General features: G+C 48.9%; 1 pseudogene; it reads right to left on the bottom strand.

Moving 5' to 3' along the window:
* Positions 1 to 5,367: 5,367 nt before the first annotated feature.
* Positions 5,368 to 7,525, bottom strand: LOC101335483 (polypeptide N-acetylgalactosaminyltransferase 11 pseudogene; annotated as a pseudogene).
* Positions 7,526 to 8,071: the final 546 nt, after the last annotated feature.

Here is an 8,071-nt window from a genome sequence, read left to right as displayed (position 1 = left end):
AGGGGCACCTTGTGGGTTCCCCTGGTCTGGAGAGCCCGGCTCCCACAGAAACTGGCAAGAGCTGGAGGAAGGATGGGTTGGCAGTTAGGGGCGGCGTGAGCTCCTGTCCAGACTCTCCTGGAGGCAGGCTGGACGCAGGGCAGACCCTCCCTCCCGCCCCTCATGCAGCTCCGGCGCCCCCAGTGGGCTACGCAGTGGTGCAGGGCAGGGTCCATCCCCAGAGCCCACGCCACAGCTGCCGCGCTGGCTCTCACTGCCTCGAAGGTAGCTTCCACCCAGGGCTCTTGGCTTTGCCTTCAAGGTGCTTTGATTTCTGCACTGAAAGATTCCCCGAGGCAAAGAAACAGAGAGGGGTGGTTATCTGCTGAAATTCCTCACAGATTTACCCACAACTGAGGCCCAGAGAGGGGAGGGGACCCGGCTTGGGTCCCCAGGAAGCAGGTGGAGGGGCTGAGACCCACGTCAGGTCCAGGTTCGCTGGCTCTCTTCTCCCCTGAGATGCAGGGGTGTGAAGGAAGGGCAGCGTCGTGGGCAGCGCCCGGCTAGCCCGCCTGTGGACACACAGGTGGTCAGAGGCAGCGTGGGCCTCAGAGGTCATCAAGCATCTTTATAGAGGAGAGAAATGTGTTCCAGAGAAGGGAGGAGGCTCCTGCCAGCAGCTGGAGTGACAAAACGGTACTTTGGTCCTAGGTTAGCGGTTCCCAAGCCTGACCAGGCACCAGAATCACCTGGAGCCATCGTTCCAAACACGGCTCCGGGGACCAGTCCCAAAGCCACACATCAGAACCTCTGTCGAAGGGCCCAACATCTGCACTGTCACTGAGCAACCCAGGCAGCTCCAGTGTGTGACCAGGCTCGAGGACCATGGCACTGAGCCATTCCCAAGTGTGCCCTGGAAGGGGCTGGGGTGGGACCTCTGACCCCTGCCCTGGGCTCTAGCCATGGGCAGACGGGAGGGAAGAGGGCAAGGAGAATGTTCTCCCCTTGGGGAGGAAGAACGGACCTCAAATAGGTGTTGGTTCAAGAAAAAGCTTAAGCCTTGAGCCAACGCTTCCTTTTCGTTGGGTAAATCTAGACCCGAGGAGCTGGGTGCAGGGAGGTGGGGGGAGGGGGACTTCATTGGGTACAGCATCATTTTAACTCTCCGATTCTCTCCATTAGATCCAAAGAAGGACAGAGGCTGCATCTTACTCATTTCTGTACCCCAAGTGCTCAGCCCAGAGACAGGTACACAGCAGGCACTAAATAAATGCTCCTGAATTCCCATTATTAGCTATGCTGCGTGAGTGGCGCTTTCACGATAGAGTTTTCTGCCACCTCTTGAGTTTCCGCAGACACTGGGAGTTGCTGAGAATGCTGTATTCCAAGTCAAAATATTCATTATGACACACGCTGTGTGCAATTTCCACAGACCCATTCATTACCCCATAATGTGCTTGGGGAGGAAAACAAACCGCTCTTGGAAAGGCAGCCGTGCAGTAGCTGAGGTCAGAGCTCTGCCACCACACTCAGTGGCCTTTCCAGGGCGCATCTCTGTTGACCGTGACCAAAAGGGTCTCTGGACCTGGGAGCACTGGACAGTGGATCTTCATCCAGGCAAGATCCAGTCACACATCTCAGGCAAGGTCAAGAAGCCCGAGGACCCCAGGGACGAAACCCACCCCCTGGCCCCTGACACGTGCTAATTGCAGCACGTTTATTTGCAATGCTGGGGACCCTTTCAGTCATGGGAGCAACGTAGAAATCCCTCTGTTTGACCTTTTCCCTGTTTATCTCATTAAAAAAGTAGCTGCACAGTGCAGAAGTTTGCTCCTGGTCTCATTAGCTGCCTCCTCATAATTGCAGGTTTTTAAGCAAGTTCCAGGCAGAGCCTCTGATGGAAATTAAACTCAAAGAGAAAGAGAACGAGAAAAATGCGTAGGAGCTGGATAATTGCATGCCTGTGTCTCTAGCGGTGGGCTCAGGCACACAGAGCAGCAGATGGGGTCTAAGCTGAAGGAAATATGGAAATGAAGCCCAACTCAGACAAATGGTAAAACCAAAGCAAGCCCTGAGAACACTTCTGGACAAGCCTCTAGCTCTCTAGCTAGTGTTTGTTTGGTGACGTTACCTGGCAGTTGGCTCTGACATTTCCCCCCCACCCCTGACCGTACTCCCTGGACCTCCTCTCTCTCTTGGCCAGGGAGGGTTCCGGCACCCGCTCCCAGGGCTGCAGGTCACTGGACACCAGCCAGGGCACAGCTGGCCTGCACCTTCCCTCCCAGCCTCTCCCGCCAGCTGCACTCACTTCCATCCAGCCAGCTGCAAGCCTACCCAGGGCGTTCGAGGGCTCTTTACTCTCACCAAGCAGGTGCTAGATTTTTTTTTAACCTGGTGTCCTCCTCAGCTCATCCTCCAGCGTGGGCGGGAGGAGAAGTCATGGGCTCTGGAATCACAATGACCTGGTATGGAATCCATTCATTGCCATCTTTGTGACCGTTAACCTCTCAGAGCCGCCATCATTAAAATGGTGATAATAGGGCTTCCCTGGTGGCGCAGTGGTTGAGAGTGTGCCTGCCGATGCAGGGGACACGGGTTCGTGCCCCGGTCCGGGAGGATCCCACATGCCGCGGAGCAGCTGGGCCCGTGAGCCATGGTCACTGAGCCTGCGCATCCGGAGCCTGTGCTCCGCAACGGGAGAGGCCACAACAGTGAGAGGCCCGCGTACCACACACACAAAACAAATGGTGATAATAACACCCAAACTGTTAGAAGGATTAAATGAGCTGTCTCTGGAAAGCGCTGGCACGCAGTAAGTACTCCATGTATGTTAGTTCCCTACTCAGCCTCCAATTTCTAAGAAACACGTAATGTCCTCTGGAGTGAAGGTCAGACCATTCGGGGGTTTTGGAATTGCTAGCTTTTCAGGGCAGCCTCTCTGGAAGAGACAGTATGGCTCAGTGAGAGGAGCCCTGTGGGTTTGCGTCTCCTGTGACCCTTGGCCGTAGTCCCCATCCTCTTGGGTCTCCATCTCCCTGGTGTCATCGAGGATGTGGCGAGCCGGCCCCAGGTCCGCCCTGCTCAGCTGACGAGGCTGTCGTGAGTTCTGGGTGGCTAAGGTGTGAGAACAAGCTCTGGAAACTGGTAAAAAAGGAACTTTGACTCCAACCCAAATGGGTAGCTTATGGGAACGGGCGGCTCTGGAAACCCACAGAGGAAAAGGATTCTCAAGGGCTTTTATTGGAGACTCTGTGCGGGCTGGTAGCACAACTTTGGTGCAGCTGGTGCCGTGGAAAGAGCCACAGCTTTGCAGCCTGAAGAATCGCGCTGACCTGCACCTGCTGTGAGGCTCCAGGCCGATTCTTCACCTGACAGTGGGAAACGGGAAATGCGTAATGGATGTAAATGCTCTTTTTAAACTGTAAAGCGCAGATCCACCTGTTAGTTGTTTTGTAATTCTTCACTCTAGCCCCAAGGATGTCCGGCTCAACATTATGTTCTGGCTGGTACTTAGTGTAAAATAGATAGTTAGTGGGAACCTGCTGTATAGCGGAGGGAGCTCAGCTCAGTTCTCTGTGATGACCTAGATGGGTGGGATGGGGGTGGGGGGAGGTCCAAGAGGGAGGGGACATATGTACACATATAGCTAATTCACTTCGTTGTACAGCAGAAACTAACACAACATTGTAAAGCAACTATACTCAAAAAAAAAAAAAAATCCTTGTAGAAGCGAATATACCCAGACCCTCCCTGAAAGCACATTTATGTCCAAGCAGCCTTTGAAGAAATTAGCCTTAACAAGATGATATTTAATGCAGATTGGGGTCTGCAGAATAATGGCTCCCTAAAGATAATTCCCAGAGCCTGTGAATAGGTTATGTTACCTTAAGTGGCAAAATGGACTTTGCAGATATAATTGAGTTAGGGATCTTAAGACAGGAATATTATCCTGGATTACCTAAGTGAGCTTAATGTAATCACAGGGTCCTTAAAAGAAGCAAGACAGGAATCAGGGCAGTCAAGGAAGGAGATGTGACGATCGAAGCAGGGGTCAGAGCCAGAGAGAGACTGAAGATGCTGTACCGCTGGCTTTGAGGTGGAAGAAGGAGCTCAGGGATGCAGGCAGTCTCTGGAAGCTGGAAATGGTAAGTGGATTCTCCCCTAGAGCATCCAGAAGGAACGCAGACCTGATATCTTGATTTTAGCCCATTGAGACTCGTTTTGGACTTCAGAACAATAGAGCTGGAAGATAATAAATTGTGTGTTGCTTTAAGACGTCCAATTTGTGTAACTTGTTACAGCAGCAAAAGGAAACGAATACACAGATAAATGGAAACTTCTGCAACTTGCATACAAAAATCCCAAAGCCCAGGCACAAAAAGGGAGAAACCTGGTTTAGCAGGTACACTATGGAACAGAGCCTAATGACTAAATGTCAGTGATGTGGCCCTGGTCACAATGGCAGCTTCAGTGTTGAGGCTCTGTTTGTTTTTAAAGAAGTAGAGTAACTGGAATGAGAGAAAGGATGTTTTACATTCACTAAGGTCACTGGTCACACAGAAACAATGGGTTCAGTTCAGGGCAAAGCAATTCCAGGAGGGCATTACAAACTAGTTCATCTCCTAAGCATGAGAGAGAGCAGGAACCCTCATACTTTACTGGTGGAGAGCAAACTGGTACCACTACATTGGATGGCAATCCGGCAATGTGTCTTAAAAATTTTAATGCACGTATCTTTCAATCTAGCAATTGCATTGCTCTAAATCTATGACACAGATACCTGTACAAAGAGGTATATGCAATGCAAGGATATTCATGATTGTTTTGTTTGTAGTAGCAAAAGATTGGAAACTACCACGTGTCCATCAGCAGGGGACTAGCTTAATGAAATATGGTTTTTATGAAACTGCCTACGTTGCTTTTAAAAGAATCAGGTACGGCTTTAAATACTGACGTGGAATCATCTCCAAAATTTATTACTATGTTTAAGAAAAGCAAGGTGCAGAATAGTGTATGTAATATTTTTGTCTAAAAGAATGTGTATACTTTGCAAATGCATAATTTCTCTTGAAAAGATAGGAAGTGGTAACGTGATTATCTCTGGGGGGAGGATTCCAGAGCCTGGAGGTATGGCAGATAAGGTTTGATTTGCCCTTCATCTCACTTTTACACTTTCTTCTCCCATGTGCCTGCATTACATATTTAAGAAAAGGAAGATAAAAGGGAAGGAAACAGAAGTCCCTGAAACCAGCTCATGGGTGTGGCTGTTAAAAGAACTGGAATGTTTACTCTGTGCAGAGGGCAAGGCTGAACCAATGGAGAAGATTTGGTCTTTGAAATAAGGAAGAATTTTCCAGCCATCAGAGCCGCCTGAAGGAGAACCAGGCTGCCCCCGTGAGGAGTGAGTTCTCTGTGGCTGTTGGGCTGATGAAGCTTAGGCTGCGTGAATCTTTCTTGCGGGGCCACAACGGGGTCTCAAGTTTTGGAGGACTTAGTATAGTGCAGGAAGTTTCACCCCAGCTCCATATTATTATTATTTTTTAATAATAAAAAGGATCCTTTAAATGTAAATAGTACCATAATTCATCAAAATACTTTATAATAGTTAACTGCCTCTTAAATATAATCTTATAAACGATGCCTTCTGGAGTTGAAAGTAATGTGGATGCAATCTGTTTAACATTATCTATTTAGAACATGGTAATAGAAGTGGAAAAAATTAACAATCTCCTATGAAGTCTTCTAAAAAAGGAAATCATAACAAGTTTCTGATCAGATAAATGCCATTCCATTATTAAAATGGGTTAAAAAGAAGTGTAAATAGATTTGAATAGGCATGTCAGTTTCCTGGGTTTTGCCCTTCTCTGCAAACTTGACTCTTTAATAGAGTTAAAACTGAATTCTTGTTTTCTGTCATGAGCAAAAAATTCCTTAACGGCAGCTCAGAAGTGACCTTAATGTCTTGGTGAAACATACTTCTTCACCTTCTGATGGTCGCTTGGTGCTCCAGTCTCCAGTATATCTGCTGTCTCACCTTTGCTAATCTTCTCAGGCATCTCCATTAGGAGGACAAGTGTGATGAATCACCGTTCCAGCCACGAGTCCGTCTTAACTCTCCAAATGCCGTCACAGGTTGCCATAGCAACACAGCCTTTGTGACTCAGTAGATCGACCACTCTTAGGCACTGTCCACCTGGCACCTGGTACAGCCAATTATTCTTCCCAAAATTCTATTGCTGGGCTGCCCCTGACCCATGACACTTCATGAGCACTTGAATGAGTTTCCGACATATCCAGGCAAAGGGAGATTATTTAAAATCAATTCACGCTCTTCATTATAAATTCAGAGCTGAATAGGGTCACCGTAGCCACATCCCTTAAGCACCCCTAGGCCTCTCGTCTGCCTTGGACAGCCCTGGGCCACCAGACACTTACTGATCTGGAGGCGACAGAGCCTTTCCCATTGAAGGACTTGGGGCATGTTGACCTTCTTTTGATAAAAATGGATTGCTAGGGTTTGGCATTGGGCTCGGGTATCTGCCTCTCCTGGCAAATGTTATCCAAATATCATTGAAATGATTTCCAAGCCAACTTCTTCCTCCATTCAACATGCTTATTGATATTTCCAAAGCTTTTGGACCCCAGCCCAGGTCTTATGGAAAAATACTCCTGCTGATATTCATCCAATTAAACATGAACCAGTCTCATCACGCATGTCATGATATCCTCGCCTTCAGGAGAACCATACGGTCGCCTTTTTCCAAAAATGTGTCCAACGCTAGAGCGAGGGATGATGAAGAGCTTACCTCCACCCATCCAAATCCGAAATGATATTTCGAAATTTTCTCCTCCCCAGATATCCATGCCACTGTCACACTGTCCAAGTTCAATGAAATAGATTCTCTTCATGGCAAACGACCCTCCAGCAATGGTAGGTGACTTTATTGGTGTCGCAGCTCCCTCCAGGCCTCTGAGCTTGGAAAAGGGAGCACGACCCCATCTGAAATGCAGCCCCCAGTTGAATCCCCCTCACAACGCGGGAGGAGCTATAGGCGAGGGTCAGCACTGGTGGTGCTGGTCACCAGGCATACTACCGTCCACTAGTCCTCCTGGATGACGGCCAGCGAGGAGCCGGCCACGCCACAGCCGCTCTGATGATTCTGCCTCAAATCAATCTCCCACGCTTTGTATTTTTTATTACTTCAATTTTTCCAAGGAGGTAGTTTTGGACACATTCATCTAGTTCTCCTTTCAAATCACTGTGCACGAGCATGATGTCCTGAAGAAGCCGGGCAGGCATGTGGTCTAGGAGGCTGTGAACAGGCCAGAGCCAGGCACACAGCCTTCATTGCAGAAGCAAATAGCAACAGCAGCCACTGGCAAATCCACTGAGTCAGACTTGTCTGGACATGTGCTGCCCTCCCCGTATTGGCTACATCCCTGTGGCAGCCAAGCCCTGACTCAGAAGCATATTGAAGGCATGTTTCTGATACCGCAGGTCTCTCAATGCCTGATCACTTTCATTAAAAATCATACCCAGGGCTTCCTTGGTGGCGCAGCGGTTGAGAATCTGCCTGCTAATGCAGGGGACACGGGTTCGAGCCCTGGTCTGGGAGGATCCCACATGCCGCGGAGCAACTAGGCCCGTGAGCCACACACTGAGCCTGCGCATCTGGAGCCTGTGCTCCGCAACAAGAGAGGCCGCGATAGTGAGAGGCCCGTGCACCGCGATGAAGAGTGGCCCCCGCTTGCCACAACTAGAGAAAGCCCTCGCACAGAAACCAAGACCCAACACAGCAAAAATAAATAAATTAATTAATAAACTCCTACCCCCAACATCTTCTTTAAAAAAGAAAACATCATACCCAATGCAGAAGAGAATTTCACAGTATCTTTTTCTGGATCTTCAACATGGTTCTCTCTCACATCGTCAATGTTGTTTGCTTTGAACTGTGATTCTAATACTCCACTTGGACCTCGAGTGAAACAGGGATAGAATTTGGGGAGGAAACAGTCCATGGAGCCCAGACACCTTGATGAGCACATTCTTAAGTGGCTGTCAGTTCACTGAAGTTGAAATAAACAAAAAGCA

This window comes from Tursiops truncatus, chromosome 16 (genome assembly GCF_011762595.2).
Source record: "Tursiops truncatus isolate mTurTru1 chromosome 16, mTurTru1.mat.Y, whole genome shotgun sequence".
Lineage (NCBI taxonomy): Eukaryota > Metazoa > Chordata > Mammalia > Artiodactyla > Delphinidae > Tursiops > Tursiops truncatus.
The sequence above is the reverse complement of the archived record's forward strand: the minus strand, read 5'-3'. Positions and strand labels throughout refer to the sequence as shown.